This window comes from Macadamia integrifolia, unplaced genomic scaffold, assembly GCF_013358625.1.
Source record: "Macadamia integrifolia cultivar HAES 741 unplaced genomic scaffold, SCU_Mint_v3 scaffold2224, whole genome shotgun sequence".
NCBI classification, from domain to species: domain Eukaryota; kingdom Viridiplantae; phylum Streptophyta; class Magnoliopsida; order Proteales; family Proteaceae; genus Macadamia; species Macadamia integrifolia.
The window spans coordinates 59,006-78,350 of record NW_024868578.1 but is presented as its reverse complement, the minus strand read 5'-3'; the positions used below and the strand labels follow the sequence as shown (position 1 = coordinate 78,350).

Below are 19,345 nucleotides of genomic sequence, written 5' to 3'. Positions count from 1 at the left end.
GGGTTTCGTGAGGGTTTAAGGAATACCGTTTTTACTCACCTCAAAATGTAGATCTCAAAATGAGGGTCACTAATCCGGTGTTGAATTCAAGAGATCTAACCCTGGTGACGCACAATGATCATTTTCTTTCCCATTTTCTTCTTCCTTCCTCTCTCCTCTTTCTTCTTTTTTTTTTCTCTCTCTTCTTTACTTTTCTCACTCACCGTGTAAAACAATAAATGAGGTGAAAGAAAGATAATAAATGCTATTTATAGTGAGGTCAAAATATCTAATGACCAGAGTGGTAGGTCACACTGGTGGGTCTGACCCACACATGACCACCCACCAATTGACCAAAACTTAACAGAATCATTAGGATTTTTAATGGAGCTCGAACTTGACACGTATTTAACTCTCGGTAATTGGTTAACGTGCATACTTAACATAGAATACAACCACATACCTTTATTGTGCATACATGGCCTAGTGATAAGTGCAAGTGCACGACTTGGGCAGACGGACTTCACTAGGCACCGACTCCAACTCATTTGGCCATCCTGAGATCAGAGTCACCCTTGCTATCATGTTCCATAAGGCACATGCCTCGGCTCGCTCGGGTTCAGGTCCTATAAGACCAAATCGAAGTAGGGTATCACATTTACCCCCCTTTAAAAATGTCGTCTTCAAAATTGTAGTACTTTGTTGTCTGAAAAGATGAGGGTACTTGGCTTGGATATCATCTTCTTTTTCCCAAGACGCTTCTTCAAGTGAATGGTTGGCCCATCGAACTTTCACAAAAGTGATGGAGCAATTGCGAAGAGTCTTTATTTTTTGGTCTAGGATTTCAGCAGATTGCACTTCGTAGGTCATATCAGCTTCTAAATATTTCTGTTCCACGGGCAGCACATGTGATGGATCATGGATGTACCGCTTTAGTATAGACACGTGGAACACATTGTGAACATTGCTGAGGGAAGATGGAAGAGCCAACATATATGCTATGGAGTTAACTCGAGCCAAGATTTCAAATGGGCCAATATACCTCAGACTTAGCTTGCCCTTCCTATGAAATCTATGCAACCCTTTAGTAGGAGAGATTTTAAGGAATACCTTCTCCCCCTCTTAGAATTCAATATCTTTCCTACGATTATCTATATAGCTCTTTTGGCATGATTGTGCTACCTTAATCCTTTCTCAAATGACGTCAACCATGTCACACGTCATTTGTATTATTTTCGACCCAAGCATTCGTCGTTCGCCTACTTTATCCCAATATAGGGGTGTTTTGCACTTTCTACCATACAATGCCTTCTACGGAGCCATCCCAATGGTGATTTGATATCTATTATTATAAGAAAATTCCATAAGAGGTATGTATTCTTCACAACTGCCACTCATTTCCATTGCACAGGCCCTGAACATGTCTTCTAATACCTGTATGGTATGTTCTAATTTCCCATCTGTCTGTGGATGAAAAGTAGTACTCAAATTCACTTGTGTGTCCAATGCTTGCTAGAGACTCTTCCAGAATCTAGATGTGAATCTCAGGTCTGTATTTGACACAATGTTTATCGGTACTCCATGTAAACGGACTATGTTATCCATATAAAGTTGGGCTAACTTGTCCATAGAGTAATTGGCCCTAATCAGAATCAAATGAACAATCTTGATAAGATTGTCAACTATCACCCAAATTGCATCCATTCCCTTGGGTGTATGGGGTAGTCCTATGACATAATCCATGGTAATCCTATCCCACTTTCATGTCGATACGGGGAGTGGCTGCAAAGTACCATATGGTCGATGCCTTTCTGCCTTGACCTTCTGACACAAGAGGCATTGCGCTATATACAAGGCAATAGTAGTCTTCATTGCTGGCCACCAATAGCTTTGTTTAAGGTCCTTGTACATCTTCGTACTTCCAGGATGAAGTGAGTATTCAAAACTGTGTGCTTCCTTCACAATCTTATTCTGTATCTCCATGTCATCAGGCACACACAACCGGTCCTGAAATAGTAATGCTCCATCGTTGGCTATTGTGAAGTTAGGGTCATTCATTGTCTACTCTTGAATTTTTAGCCTGATCCTTTGCAGCTCAGGATACAAAGATTGTTTTACTACCACCTCTTATCTGATGGATGGATGTACTTATAAGGTTGACAAGGATATAGTCAACTGCTTAACATTATCTGACTAATGTTCAAGCTCCAATGTTGCTCCCTCATATAAGAGAATTTCATCTATCAGTATCGCCTCCTGTATTAATTATGGACTGACAACTAAGTACGAAAGTGATAGAGTTTGAGCCTTTCGACTTAGAGCTTCCGCCACCACATTAGCCATACCCGGGTGATACTGGATATCACAATCATAATCCTTCATAAGCTCAAGCCATCTTCTCTGCCTCATATTTAAATCTCGTTTGGTGAAGAAGTATTTAAGGCTCTTGTGATCACTGTAGATCTTGCACTTCTCCCCATACAGATAATGACGCCAGATCTTCAAAGCAAATTTGACTACTGCTAGTTCTAAATCATGAGTGAGGTAGTATTTCTCATACTTCTTGAGTTGCCTGAATGCATATGCTCCCACCTTGCTGTGTCGCATGAGAACACAACCCAACCTTGTCTTGGATGCATCAGTATAGACTGTCATCCCACCTGTACCATTTGGAATGGTCAATATAGGAGCTGACACTAACTGCTTCTTCAACTCTTAGAAGCTATTTTCACATTCTTCTGACGACTCAAACTTTACAACTTTCTCGGTCAACTTAGTCATTGGCACCGAAATTTGAGAAAAAATTTTGATGAAGCACTGGTAGTAGCCTGCTAAGCCCAAGAAGCTTCTGATCTCTGTTACAATCTTAGGTGCCTCCCACTCTACTACAACTTTTACTTTGTCTGGGTCCACCTCGATCCCATTCTCAGACACCACGTGTCCTAGGAATCCAACTTGCTTGAGCCAAAATTCGTATTTACTGAATTTGGTATATAATTGCTGTTCTCTTAATCTTTGTAACACCATTTTCAGGTGTTTTATATGTTCTTCCTATTTTGAGTAAATCAAAATGTCATCGATGAAAATGATGACCCACTTATCAAGGACATCATGGAACACTCGGTTCATTAGATCCATTAAAAGCAGCCGGTGCATTGGTTAACCAGAATGACAGCACTAGGAATTCATAATGACTATATCGGGTTTTAAAAGCTGTCTTTGGTATATCACTGCTCTTTATCTTAAGCTAGTAGTAACCCGATCTAAGATCAATCTTTGAAAACACCTTAGCACTTTGTAGTTCGTCAAATAGGTTGTCAATGCGTGACAACGGATATCGGTTCTTAATGGTCAACTTGTTTAGTTCCCAGTAATTAATGCACATACGCAGACTACCATCCTTCTTCTTGACAAATAAGACTGGTGTACCCCAAGGTGACACACTTGGGAGTATAAACCCCTTTTTCAACAAATCTTGCAATTGTTTCTATAGTTCCTTCAACTCGGCTAGTGCCATTCTATACGGAGCCTTAGACATTAGGGCAACTCCAAGAATTAGATCAATAGCAAACTCCAACCCTCTCTGTCAGGTGGTAGCCGGGTTAGATTATCTGAAAAAATATCAGGGAATTCTATAACTACCTCTAATTCTTCTAGCGGAGTAACCTTCGCATCCACATTCAGAACTGATGCAATGTAGCCCTGACATCCATCTTTTAATAATTTCACTGCCTATAAGGTAGATATAATAGTCTTTCTAGGTCGCCTTGACCTTTCACAAGCTCTTCTCCTTTATCATCCAATGCTTTAACTTGTTTCTCGGCCCACATCAAATTTGCTCATTGAGCCGATAGCCAATCCATACCAGAATGATGTCAAAATTTTACATGTTGAATTTGATAAGCTGGGCATCTAGTTTCTTTCCATTAATCTCAACTGAACACGGCCCACAGAGTTCTTTCAACTGTTCTACTATGCCTGTAGGTGTGCTAACCACTAACTTGCATTCCAATGTCTTAGATGGCACACCAAGTTTTCTAACAAATCTCTTAGACACAAACGAATACAAAGCTCCGGAATCGAATAAGACATATGTAGGTATACCTGATACAGATAAGACACCTAGCATTGCATTGCATATAAGTATAACAAGTTACTCAAATTTAAATCACAAAGTCCTTTTATTAAAATGTACCTGCTACTACTTCAGTACTAGCTTCAGCCTCTTCAGCTGTTAGGGCATACATCCTTCCCTAAGGCTGGTTTCCCTCAGTCAATGCAGGTCTATGAATAGGGGCCCTATTAGGCTGTGTCGCTGCTGGGTATTGACAATCCTTGGTGAAGTTCCCATACGAATGACAATTATAGTATTGATACAATGGTGCCTGAGTCGGAGCAGGAGATCTCTGTACTGTTCCTAGTGCAATTAGAGGATGAGGGGGTCTCAGAACCGTAGGCACCAAACTAGTGTTCGGGCGAAATGATGCAGTGCCCAGCCCACTAGCCGGTCGGGAAGGATAACCCGAAGTCCTGCAGGGCTATCTATAGGTGAGACCATAAGAGTACGACCCACGAAAGCTCTTACTCTAGCCACACGAATCAACATATGAGTTTGCCCTCTTCCACAACCCCGGTGTAAGGGAGGGCTCTCCTTTTTTCTTATCTTCCATTGTCTTAGCTTTCTGCACAATCTGTGTATATTCAGTTAAGTCCAACCCCTCCAGCACTGTACCAATAGATGTCATTAGCCCTTTCTGAAATTTTTGGACTTTTTCCTCAGCTGTCCTCATATGGCAAGGAGAAAAATAGAACAAACTTTCAAATTGTTGCTGATACTCCAGAATAGTTTTGCTTCCCTGAGTCAGTGCCATAAACTCCACTTCCTTGCGGTCTCTGAAACTTTTGGGATGGTAATTTGTTAAGAACAATTCCTTGAATTGCTCCCAAGTAGGCTCTGGGTGAGTTGCCATCAGTATATGCTTGGAAGCTTTCCACCAAGAATCAGCTTCATTTCTAAGTTGTAACCCAGCACATATAAGCTTCTGTGCTTCTATGCATCCTACTATATCAAATACTTTATCCAACTCTTAGATCCACCGATCTAGTTCCAATGGGTCATTACTCACCTTGGTGAAGATGGGTGGCATATACTTCTTAAAAGATTCCACCACCTTTACCATAGTGGTGGCTGGTAGATGATAAGGTGGATAGTATGGATAGGGTGGAGGCATTATAAATGGCAGAGTGACATATGGTGGAACTGAAAGGGTACCTCCTAGTTGATCTTGAGGTGTAACCCCAGGCGATGTTCCTCCAAGTTGTACTCCAACACCTGTCCCTAATGGAGGGTCCTGGGAGTAACCCCTCTAGGAGGCTGACCCTGAAGAGCAGGGTTCAAGTATTGTTGCATAGCAACCATAAAAGTTTGTTGCTGCTAAAAGGCCCCTTGCGACTATTGTAAAAGGGTTGCCACATCATCAGGAGTGATGACATGTGGGGGACCCGGGATTTCATTAACGGATGGGTTGCCCTGAACTTCCTCCGGATCATAATCCACTTGTGGTGTAGATGTGAGGATTTCCCCACGGGTTGAGGACAAAGGGAAATGGGTGGTTGACCACGAGAGGTACCACATGCACGACCATTGGATCTCGTGCATACCATGGTATTTTGTACCTGGATTATTCCAAAATGTAAGCATTGATTGAGTGCCACGACATTTGTATATATATTCACAATCAAATGCATTTTATATCATAGTTTACATTGATGCACCACACCTCATGACCAAACACGCCCACATTAATTATCAATGCATAGTTGGGATTCCCAACAATAACTAACTACGCAGCGAAACTGTAATACCCTACTTTTTAAACCCGATCTGATTACACGGTGGACCCGGTTTAACTATGCAGGACCTGAACCGGAGAGAGTTAAAGCGGGCTCCTTATGGACTATGATGGCAAGGGTGACCTTAAACACCGGCTGACCCGACAAGTTCGAGCCAGTGCCAGAAGAGACGGGAGTACCTAAGCCGTGTACATGCACCTACCATAAGGTCATATACGAATAAAGCAGGTATTGTAGCCATATATTAAGGTATATACGTATACTACATCGTATGCCAGGGGTGGGGTTCGCGCCGAGGCCCGAACTCTGTCAAAATCCTAAGTTTTGGCCCTCAGGTGGGCGGACAGGTGGGCGCACCCACCCACCTGAGTGACCCATCCATGTGAACTATTTAGTTATTTAGGAAGTATATATATATATATATATAGCATTTATGATTTTCTTTTATTTTCATTTATGACAATCGTACGTTGGTGAGGATAGTAAAGAGGAGAGAGAAAAGAAAGGGGAGAAGAAGGGAAGAGAAGGTAGAGGAAGAAGAGAAGGATTTCAGCGGCGCCGAAGCTTGATCTTCCCATTCCGGCGTCGGAAGAGTGATCTTCAACTCTAGATCTACATTTAGAGGTAAGCAAAGTTGGGTTCCTTAAATATTCACCATACCCAAGCATAAACCCTTGATTCGAGTAGGGTTTCTTGAGATCTTGTAAATCCCCTTTGAAATGATGAATCTAAGGTTTAATGGATGATTTATGTGTTGATCTTGAAGGATTTGAAGAGGTATTGACAAGGTTGGAGAAGCATTATGGGTTTGAAGTGATTTTGAGGGTTTGAAGGTGTTCTTGAGCAAAGAAGGTAAGATGGTTTCCCATCACTTGAATCTAACCTAGATCTAGGTTAGAACCCTCCTATAAGACATTGAAAGTGTGAAGAATGAGTTGGGAAAAGCCCCATTTGAATCCCCAAAGAATGGAGGAAGTTGGGAAGAAACAACAGTTTTCCCGCCAAGACCGGTGGGTAGGACCAGTGGGCCATCTGGCCCGCCTGTGAGTACCCGCCTGAGAGGGCAGGGCCTTCAGGCACAACCGGCGGGCCAGACTGGTGGGCTAACTGGCTGGCCACCCTGCCCGTCGGTCTTAGCAGGGCCCCCTGGCCCAACCGGTGGGCCAACCGGTGGCCCAACCTACCCGTCGGTCCAAACCGGTGGGCCAGACCGATGGGTCAGACCGGTGGGCTGTCTGACCCACCTGAGAGACCCCGAGTGTGATTCTTACGTCCAATTGGACCCAAATCGGATGTGCGACCTTCTTTTAACGTTCTAAACATGATTTTGTCATCAGATCTCGTTAATTTTGATTCCAAAATAGTGAAGTACTAACCCCGTTTAATTATGTTAGGTTCACCAAATCCTACGCTTCTCGCACCGGATCTCACCCGTACCGAATGGGAATCCTTGAACACTACAAGTAAGTGGAGAGAGGACGTTTGGCCTTGTTTCAAGGCATTGTTTGGCATTCATTTACTTGTATCTAGTCTAGTCATGCCATCATGAAATTGCTATGTAGATTAGTCATCCTCACATTGTTATGCTTGTGTGCTATGTTTACTTTCTAAATGCCAAGTGATGAGATGCTTATGTGATTGAATATTGACATCATTGTGCATGATGCATTAATAGACTAGATGCCGTAGTTGGCTTGGAAACGAGTGCATTGGTGGCCCGTGGTATGGGACGCGGAGGCACTATGCAATCGTACTATTGTCATGTAGGAGCATGCGGTTTAGGATTTCACCTTCCCGTGCTACGACCCTTCCCAATAGGGGTTAAGGTGTTGGGTTACCATTTGGGGGGAAGCAGTGGTCGCGGTTGTCGGGTCATTGTGGCTGTTAGACATAACACCCGACGGGTCAATAGGACAGTCGGCAACCCCGGTGGTACATTCAAGAGGGCCAATCGTACTGCTTTTAAATTGCTGGAGTCAGCACCTTTAATTTCAGTCATTTACTTTTCTGTTGAGAGGCGGTGGACGGAATTGTTTTTACTTTTCCGAGTACTCACGGTGGGCCTTCTCCGACAGCCCTATGGGCATATCGCGGGATGGAGTTTACGGCTCGTACCCGGAGTATACGCGCACTGTGGCTGTAGTAGCACTAAACCAAAGACTTAGTAATGTTGCTTAGGTGGATGTGATTTAAAATGTATTGCATGGCATGTAGTGCATATGATTGTGTTTTGATGTGTGGACTGCTGTGTGGTCCATCTTACCACTTACTGAGCTAGTGAGCTCATCCCGCGGGTACCCCCCTTTTTAGATGATTTTTCAGGTCATACATCTGAAGAGCACGGGGTGGGTCCCACAGTCGAGTTCCCCGAAGAGGACTGGTGGGCCCCTGAAGAGTTAGAGCACGGCATTGACTGCTCGTGCGAGAGTTGTGCTGTGGGACCGCAGTTCTGATGCTGAGCTGAGCTCCACTTCTGAGGCCGAGCTGAGCTCTACCATGTGATGCCGAGCCGGGCTCAAACCTTGATGCCTAGCTGAGCTCTAGCCTTTGATGCCGAGCCGAGCTGTGTACTCTGATTATTTTGATGGTTTCCTTTATGTACTTGATATGTGAATTGTACTTTTATTGTGTAAATATCATGCCCTCGGGCCCACATGTATATAATTATTGTATCACAATTCGGGTATCAAGTATTATGGGAACATTCACAGGTAAACCTAGTCTTCCGCTGATCTGATGAGCTTATATTAGTTGTGTGTATGCTGTGGTGGAATACAGTATCAGATGATCCTGGCTGGTTTGGGTTAACCGGTGTTAACCCAGTCATTGGCCCGGTTCAATGTGATCGGGGTGTGACATAAACACCCCTAATGGCACCTAATTGGGGACCATTAAGCATGAAACACTAAAATTTCCAAACACAGGCCATTCTGAGCCTTGGAACACAGACAGGTGGGCAAGACCGATGAGCAAGGTTGGGCAGGGGACCGCCGGTCTCGAGTCACTTCCTCTTCTTCTTCTTTCCAAACTCAACTAGGGCGATTTGGGGGTCCATTCCAATGCCTCAACCCATGATTCTACTCAATGGCTCACCATTTCAACTCCTCAAATCCATAGGTAAGTTCTCCTTCTCCTTTTTTCTCTTTGAGAAGGATGTTTTCAGTGTTCTCTCATGGTGGAATCTTAGAATCTCTTCTTTTGTCCCGTTTTCTTCATGAAAAGTTTGTTTCTTGACAATGTAGTAGTTCATTTGTGATTTCCATTGCTTTTTTTTGTCATGCTTGACCGATTATATAGAGAAAATTTCAAACTTTTGCCTAATTTCTCCATTTTTGGGTTTTATTCTCATTTTCCTTTCTTTGTTTCAAATTGATGATTCAAATGTTATTCTTCACTCTCATTGCACACACTGATTAGTAGAGTAGCCATTTCCAATTGTGTGTGAACATGTTTCCTTTCTTTTGATATACATAACCCTTTTTTTTTATGATCACTTCTTTAGAAATTTTGGGGTTTTTCTTCCATTTTTTCACTTTTCTCTTATGAATGAAAGTATCATTTTGTTCATTCTCTATCAATGGCTCATAAAATAGTTTGAATAATTTCATTGTGGGGATACATGAATTTTCCCTTAAGATTGTCTCCACTTTTACTCATGCATAATCTCCATTGTCTTCAATCAAATGTTTAGGGATTTCCATCCTTTTTCTTTGATTCAATTGTAACCATTTCCATCATTGTACTTATCACTTCCCTTCAATTTGCATTTGGGCATTAAGTAGGTTCTCACACTCATCCACTTCCTTATCACAAGATTTTCATTTCCTTCCAAGTTCATTCCTTTAATATCATTGCATTTTGGTATTTATCCCTGCACTTCGGGGTTTTATTATCCATGTCATTTCTCATAGGGTTCATCTCACCCCCCCTTTTTTTTTTAAATATTGCATATCACATTCTTTTCTTATTCCTTATTCATTATACTTACTCATCTCTTTGGTATTTTCAGGATGTCTTATAGAAAGGATAAAGAGACTGCCTCCTCCTCTAAAAGGAGGAAGACTACTACCTCCTGGGGAAGGAATGCTACCCCTTGGTTCTTCTTCATCATGGGCTCGGCCCGTAAGGAACCCTCCTGTCGATCTGACAGATTTTGATGAAAGTTTATTCCATAATACTGAGGCAGCTATTGCCTGGTCCATCTTCTCTACAAGACTGGTGGCCATGATGGAGAAGACCGTTGTGACCGATGACTTCAGTGCCTATCAGATGTTAGAGAAATTCATGGCCTTGGGTTGGGAACACATGCTCTACCCCGACAGCCTATGCCACGAGGACCTTGTTCGGGACTTCTACTATAATTTGGAGGTCTCTTTTAGGAATGGGGAGTACTCCTTTACCAGTCTGGTGAGGGGGGTAGACATTGTTCTGACGATGAATTTATTGGCGAAAATTCTGGGTATCTCAGCTGAGGGTGCCCATTTCTACAATCCTCCGAGAATCAAGGTTGTGGGTCCTGGTTTGAGTATCCAGATGCAAGAGAGCATCTTTGAGACCATATGTGGGCACAAGGAACGTCCCTTGTCCGAGACTGCTTATAATGCAAATGCCCGTGTGTTTGCTCATTTGGCTCAGTTTAACCTGCTTCCTAGAGCGGGCCACAGGAACCAGGTAAGCTTTATGACTGCCTACCATGCCTACTGCATTCTTGTGGCTTTGGAAGAGGGTGCTTCCCGACTTTGCCTCCCCTACATTATGATGAAGACGATGGAGTACCATGCCGCTCACCCCAATGACTCTGGCTTCCCCTATGGTAGGTCTCTTACCAAGGTGTTTGAGTATTTCCAAGTGGATTTGACAGGTGAGGAAGGGTAATACCCAGGGGACAAGTTCACTAAAGAGAACTTGAAGAGGATCGGGTTGCCAGTGCTAATGGGGGCACCACAGGAGGCTGATGAGCATGTGCCAGATGACATGGAGCCCGAGTATGTGAGAGAGGAGGATAAGGATTATTTTTCTCATCCAGACGAGGAGGAGATTGACGAGGATGAGATCCTCGAGGAGGAGCCTCTAGAGTCTAGGGCTACTGATCCACATTTTAGAGCTCCACCACATGCCGATAGGGCTTTTGATTTTCAGAGGTTGATGGACAGCATTGGTGCCCTGAAAGAAGGGTAAGATAGGATTTCCGAGCAGGTAGAGGAGAGTGTCACCTGGGTGTTGGCGATACAGCATAGACCGGGGAGAATGGAGACTGATTTCCAAACCTTAATAGAGGACGTAGATAAAGTTTCCAAGGGCATCATTGCTGACTTCCACTGAGTGCAAAGGGAGGTAGTCTTGATAAATGATCGATTAAAACTTTTTTGACTACCAATTCCATTATAAATCGTGGCCTAAGTGAGGAAGTTCATCTACTATGCTCAACGATGATCAATGAAGCGACAAATCCTCCTCTACTTTATTCCTTCTATGTTTGATTATAGTGATTTTGATATTTGGTGGTTATATATTCTGAACAATTCTATGGTTGGGAACTTGATGGTACTTATGTGGATGTTTATAACTCTTGGATGGTTTCACTTGTTTGATTTATTCTGTTGTGGTTTGGTGGTGATAGTGTGTCACCCTCGTTTGTGATTATGTTTATGTATGTGATTATTAGGTGCACTTGTGTAAAATTTTTTGGGAATTCAATATAGCACTATTATGCTACCAAATTTTTTATTAAATTTTGAGTTAATGGTTTATGAAATTGACCAATTAGTCTTTCTGAGTTCTGCACTCATACATGAAATGAAATGCAATGATTTAGACTTTTTCATCTTATTACAGATTTTATTCCTTTAAGGCTTTTATGTTTACCCAACCCCAGGGTCCTATTATAAGATTCTATGGGATCTAACTTGTATGATGTGAATGGGTAGAGCATTAGGCTCTGATACCACCATTGTCACACCCCGTTCTATACAGAATTAAATTGATGATCGAGTTAACACCTATATACCTAAAACATGCCAGGATCATCTGATACAGTAACCATAGCAGAGTATACACACACACAGAGTCAAGGAAATCCTGCATTTCAACGGAAGTCTTACATGTACATACCTGTAAATACGCTAATAATCTTGATACCCAAATTGTATTACATAATACATTTACATTTGGGCCCGCCGGTGTGATATATACACAAGAAATATAATTTAAATATCTAGAGCACAAAAGGGGTAATATTTCCAAAATAATAAAAAAGAATCCTATGTAGGTATCAGTGTTGCTGTCTCGTAACAAAACTCTTACACGGGCACTCAGCTTCGTGCCTAAGATCTTTAAGGATCCATCTGTCCCCAACTGGAAACTCCACAGTGGGTCTCGACTCTAACTCCTTAATCGGATAACCTGCAAGATCATCTAAAAATGGTGTGCACGTGAGATGAGCTCACTAGCCCAGTAAGTAAAGAAAGACCAAACAAGCATACGCAATACAAATGAACCTATATGCATGCAATTCATTTTATTATCTTAATCCACGTAGACAATAATTCTAAGTTATAGGTCATATGCCATTCGCAACCACAGTGTGCGTATGCTCTGGGTATGAGCCATGAACCCCATCTCACAATACGCCCATAGGATTACCAGAGAAGGCCAGTCGTGGGTACTGGAAAAGTAAATGGGTCTTGCCCTGCATTAAAGTAAAATGGATCTTGCCCTGCATTAATTTAAAAGAAGTACGATTGGCACTTTGTTATATCACCAAAGTTACCGACAGTCCTAATGATCAGTCGAGCGTCTTCTAACTTCCACCATTGGTACACAACCTCGGGCGTTCCCCCAGTGATATACCTAACCTAAACCCCTGTTGGGAAAGGTCGTAGTAGAGGGATATGTCATTCCTAACCGCATTCTCCTATGTGAGATAGTACGACTGTATAGTGCCACCGCATCCCATTCTATGGGCCACCAATGCATTCGTGTCCAAGCCAACTACGACATCTAGTCTCGCAAAGCATCATATTCAATAGTTTAAAGTCATCCATCTCATATCACAAGCAAGAATAGGAATTTAGCAATTAAAAATATCAACATGTTAAATCATAATTGAATTTCATAATGCACTTGTTAATGCATGCAATGGCACTCATGGATGACTAGTCTACACAATAATAATATGATGACATGACTAGTCTAGACCCAGAATGATATGATGCAAAGTCCTCTTCCCACTTATTTAGCTGTGTACAAAGATCACCCTTGGTACAAGGAAGATCTGGCGTGTGATGACGTGAGCTTCTAGTACAACCTATCATAAAAAGAGTTGGGTTTAGTATATCTCCACTTTAGGCTCATAAACAATGAGGTATAATGATCCCAATGTGTTTAGAATCACTAGAGTAGGTTACCCGACAAATTTGGGCCCAATTGGGATCCGAGAAGTCAGATTGGTGGGTCAACCGAAGGGTAAGGCACCCACCAGTCCTTGGTTGTCGCTCGACCTAGAGACTTTGTTTGGACCGGTGGGCTAGGTCGCCCATCGGTCTTGCTCGCCAGTCAAGCCAGCAGCCTACGGGATGGTGGGTTTGATCATTCCTAGGCACTCACTAGTCAAAATTGGGATGTTGTTGTTTTCTCCCATTCTTCATCCCGCTTTGGGGAAACCACTACAGGTCAATTCGATCGCATTTTTCACTAATCTAAGGCTCCACTTCGTGATTTTAACATAGATCTAAGGTCGATCCAAAGTCTTAAGCGTGGATCTTACCTCTTTGCTCAAGATCATCTCAAAATCCCAAATATTCTCTTTAGCTCAAGAGATCAACAAATGCTTTACAAATCTTGCAAGTCTTCCTCCAAATTCTTCATAAACAATATGTAAGATCTTTATTAAACATTAGATTCACATTCTCAAGAGATAGTAACAAGATCCACAGGATTCCTACCCAAATCATATGATTTCAGTTAGGGTTTCGTGAGGGTTTAGGAATACCATCATTACTCACCTCAAAATGTAGATCTTGAGATGAGGGTCGCTAATCCGGTGTCGGATTCAAGAGATCTGACCCCGATGACGCACAACGATCATCTTCTTCCCCATTTTCTTTTTCCTTCCTCTCTCCTCTTTCTTCTTTTGTTCTCTCTTCTTTACTTTCTCACCCACCATGTAAAACAATAAATGAGGTGAAAGAAAGGTAATAAATGCTATTTATAGTGGGGTCAAAATATCTAATGACCAGAGTGGTAGGTCACACTGGTGGGTCCGACCCACCCATGACCACCCAGCAATTGGCCAAAACTTAGCTGAATCATTGGGATTTTTTATGGGGCTCGACCTCGACACGTATTTCACTCTCGATAATTGGTTAACGTGCATACTTAACATAAAATACAGTCAAGTATCTTTATTGTGCGTATATGGCCCAATGATACGTGCAAGTGCACGGATTGGGCACACGGACTTCACTAGGCACTGACTCCAACTCATCTGGCCAACTCACCCTTGCCATCATGTTCCATAAGGTATATGCCTCAGCTCACTCGGGTTTAGGTCCTACAAGACCAAATCGAACCAACCGAGAAATTAGATCGTGTTTAGAGAGTAGGGTATCACACTCATGTTTTAGTGATAACAAACAAAGAGTGCAACTACTAACCTTCTTGTCAGCATACTGATCGGCTCGGGAGACGAAGAACACTAAAGTGAAGGACATCAACAAAACCTAGATCAAAGCGATCAATGCTCTGGGGAGTCTCAAGAGTGAAGATCAATCAATCATTGGAAATTTCTCAAGAATGAAGACAAGAATGAAGACTAAGAAGAATATATGCATATAAAATTATAAACACGCATATATGCATACACATTGTAAAATCCATTTAGAGGACTATAGGAAAATGACCAAAATACCCCTACAGGTGTCCTAAAAGACTGGAAAAAGGTGGACCAAAGAACTTCCTTCAAACCCAATCTAGATTCATTTTCAGTGTAATCCGGATCAGGATTCTCAATTCGGATTGAGAATTCAGATTACATTGTCTGTCAGAAATTGACAGACAGAGGCATCCGTATTCTGTCAGGTTGAATCCAGATGGAATCCAGAGATCCGGATCAATCCGGATTGAAAAATCTCCAATCTGGAGATCTGGATCAGGATAGAACTTAAAACACTCAATAGTCATAAACGACTATTTTGACTCCGGATCAGGGAATCGGGATCAGGGCAAAATAGATCCGTCGGAAGATTTTTTAAACACTCTCTCATTCACTCTCTTGGCTAAAAGTACCCTCTCTTATGCATGGTTTTAGACACCTCTCCACACAGCCATTTGACATATTTGTGGATACAAGAACTAAGCATTATATTGCAAAAAGAAAGAGAGATTGAGAGTATAGCTATAAGCTAAAAGTGAGAAGAAAAGGAAGAAGCTTCAAAGCATTCAAGCCATTTTTCACTTGAAAGCTTCAAGTGCAAGTTCCAATCATTCATTCTATTCATTCACTTGCACGATTACACAAGAGTATTTGTTCTACACAACACGAGTAATATTGTTTTACTCTTTTAATTAGTATTTTCTTCTCTACTTTCGGTTCTCTTGTTAGTACTCAAGAGTGTATTGAGTTGCTCTTGCTTGGACTCAAGAGTGGGTTACACTTGACCCGAAACTATGACGTTGTAAGTTGCTATTACTTGGACTCAAGAGTTGGTTACACTTGACCTATAACTAAGACGGTTGTAAATGCTTGTTTCTTGCCCGGTAAAAAAAACACAAAATGAAAATCTCTCAAGGGGTATTGAGAGGAGTAGATGTAGACTTGATTATAATTCGAACTACTATAAAATCCTTGTGTCTTGTCATTTTGATTCTGCACTTTAATTTCGCATTTCGTCTAAGTTGTGATAAATCAAAATATTGTCAAGTACTCTCGAGAAAACCTATCCCCCCTAGGTGTTTTTAAGATAGATCTTGTAGAGGGATCATATTAGGATACCGAGCATCTATAATGATATGTCCAGGAAAGCCATAAATGTGAATCCATGGTGTAGTATGGGTATGTCCAGAACAATCCTTAGACCCGCTCGCGGAAGTACGTGAAGGTATGTTCCTAGAATAAGGGATATGAGTGGATGCTTCACTGCTAATCCAAGAAGGATTAATCTAAACATACAGATAAGGAGCCCTAGGAAGACCAAGATACTGCAAAATTTAATCAAGTTAGATCTTATGTGTCACACCTTGCTCCCAATAATACTTAAGAATACCAGCGATGTGAGTAAGACACTTACCTGTCTTACATGCCTACTAGAATATCTGATAGCAATACCTTAACATTTACAACCATAAAACACCGAGCCACAAACATAATAGCAATGGAATCAGAGTATATAATAGCGGATCATAATTTAAAATGGGGAATAGTCTAATGATACTGTATATCCATAACCAAGTTATTCATTTACAAATATCCAAGACTTATAAATAATAAGCTACAAAAGAACACCAATAACCAGTTTGGTATCAAAGTAATCAAAAGTAGACCATGCAACTCAGGGTGCCGTGTATGCACAGCTGTCACAGGCATAATCTAGATCATATGCATAATCATCTAAAAGGCAATATATACGAGGGCTGAGCTCCAACTAGCTTAGGAAGGGCTGAGTTTCATGCACAACCAAGCACAATCAATCATAAATATAATAATCTATGATGTCATGAGTACAAAATTAAACACATAGTCCATAATTCAGATGATGCAACCCATTTGATTATTAAACCACCTAGCACACAACTAAGCCTGGTAAATGCTACTACGACACATTAGGATGCATCCTTGGTTCCAGAACTCGCACATCGATAACCGAGTGATACAAACCCTAGTCGTGATTAGGAGCATGCCGATCTCGGAATGTGACCATCGATCACCCAGAAAACCACTGATAAGCCCCTCCTGGTAGCCACGGCACCAGAATCACAATCGGCCACGCCGCACTATTTTTTGCCTTCGATAACAATCAGATCGTATCGCAGGTGTGGTATTCCAGAAAGGTTCATCAAACATACCACTACTGGGTTATCCAACAAAGTATAATCCATAAATATATCTAATCTAATGTACATAATTAATGCATAAATGCAACATCCACACGGTGATCACGGTACCGGAACCACCATCGGTCACATAAGATCTCGTCACATGTCTCAACATACATCACATATCACAATGCCAATTTCATAACATAACAATTCAATGAAAATAGCATATCATGAGGTTCACATATGAAATTTAGTAATTAAAAGAATTTATAATTCTAACACATTTGAGCAGTTCTAAAATAATTAAACATTCTAAAAACAAAAGTCAACTATTTGTTACCTAGTTGTACTTGGTTGGATTGGGTTCCAAGTATATCATCGAGTGTTCAACTCACTTTTGATCTCATTGTACATGCATGTATCTTAGGTACAAAAGTAATCGGACGTTAACAGGTGTCAAAAACACTAGATGGGGACCCACAAGGTCTGCCCCCAAGGGTACAAGCACTGTTAGCCTTGATTGTTCTGGGAAGGTCACTAGAAACAAGGAGGAATCCCACTCGAATCAGCCCAAATCCACAGAAAATATCAGTGGTGTTTTCGGTGGGCTTGGTAGAGAGCTCATATGAACCTGAGCTTCAATGGAAATATGCCACTGGATTCATCCCAGGCTGTTTACAGTGGAGTTCTAGGAACATGCCCACAAAATTGGGGTTTTTCGGATTGGGCCCGACTTTCAGGATTTTGTTTGTGGAGTTTGTAGAGGGTCTCCCTACCTCCATTTTGAATCGAAGAAGTTTCGATTCCACTGAGCTATTTGGGAGATACGATAATTGAACGGTGAAAACCCTAATTATACATTTGGTCACAAATGTTACCGTAGCACTCCTGACTTGGTTTGAGCTCGGCAACCACACCAAAGGAGCTGAAATGACACTCACCCAAGCTCCGAGAGGTGTCGGGGTCAAGGATCACCCCTTAAACCAGGTGGTTCACTCCCATGCTTAGATACATTAACCCAAAATGAAAAGATATTCTGGTTAGATACATCAACACAATTCTTGCTTGTGTCTTGAAAGGATATTCTGGTTGGTTTTTGAAGATCTTGAATCTTGACTTCAGAAGGCCAAATGAAAGTTTAACCTCGTTTCTCAATTGTGAATGTCTAAGGTTAAACAATTTCTTTTTATGACTTGGTGACTGATCACAATTTCTCGATTCTTTCAGGTGGTATTGAATGTTTCGGTATGGCCGCAAGAACCCCGTTTGGTTAGCATACCCAGCATCAACAAGATAATATTTACGTCGTGGCACTACCAACTTCCCGTCACCATCTCTATGCAATGCATTGTCTAAGATTCAGGCATCTGATACTATCCCTTCGCAACCAAAAAGAATAGAAGTAGTCACAGGCAGCAAGAATATTTTGAGAAATATCACCCTTCCTATCACAAAACCACGAATGATTGCTTATAGGCACCCACACAGGGATATGTGATCCATCTATGGCTTCGATGCAGTTCTTGAAATAAGGGTAAAATCTACTTGATTACTTGTTATTTGATGATGAGTTGCGACACTTGGAGGTTTCAACAGTATTGGATACAATTTAAGGATGGCTCTTTGTTCAGATATTTTTTTATATACTGGTCTACTGCTATAACAACAACAGTAGCCGCAAAGATTATGATTTTCCTTCGCCTTTTGGGGGAAATCGATGTTATGCTACCTCTCAAACTTAAAAACACAGAGTTTAGGGTTTCACATCTAGGATTGAAAAAGAAAAAGGACCATACCTCATACTTCAGACGGATTCTCACTACCTTCGTCAGTTGATCGTCTAAGGCAAAAAAAAAAAAAAAAAAAAAAAAAAATCTTACGCATTGAAGAAGAAATGTAAGGTAAACCCTAGATATGAAGTTAACAACCTAAAAAATAGAAACCGAAGTTCCATAATCTAAATAAGAAGAAAACACAGAAAAAGGGGAAATCTCACCTTCAATCAACTCGGTTTTCAAATTCTTCTTAGGTGCGATCGTCTATCATGGAAGGAGGGTAAACGTGGGATACCAAAACACAGGCGAAGAAGAAGAGAAATCTCACCTCGAATCGCCTTGCTTTTCAGTTTCAACTAAGAATTGCGATCGAATTTCACTGTAAGAGGGTAAACCCGATAATTTGGAATCACTGTGAATCTAGGCTTTTTATAACAACCCTGAAATTCCTTGACTCAATCCTGGATTAACCTATGTTAATCCAGTTGAGTCGCAGATTCAGTTTAAGTGTGTGATTCCATTGGACACCACGACTCCGGATCAGCTTTTCGAAAATAGGAACCAAACGGTTTAATTTTAATGAGAAATTGAATCCCTAGAATGTGGTTCGATAAAAAATTCGAACCAAACACCCCCTAAACCTTTTAGAAATCAGTATGATATTGCCACTAAATAACCACTTCATCACAACTAGTAGATAAACT

The 19,345-nt window shown here is 41.4% G+C and overlaps 1 long non-coding RNA gene across 1 annotated transcript; it reads right to left on the bottom strand.

Annotated features, from left to right (window-relative positions):
• Window positions 1–11,896: 11,896 nt before the first annotated feature.
• Window positions 11,897–18,707, bottom strand: LOC122066085. The gene is made up of 2 exons (XR_006136226.1): window positions 18,663–18,707; window positions 11,897–12,246 (listed from the first exon to the last, which is right to left on the bottom strand). It is a non-coding gene; the product is annotated as an uncharacterized LOC122066085 (long non-coding RNA).
• Window positions 18,708–19,345: the final 638 nt, after the last annotated feature.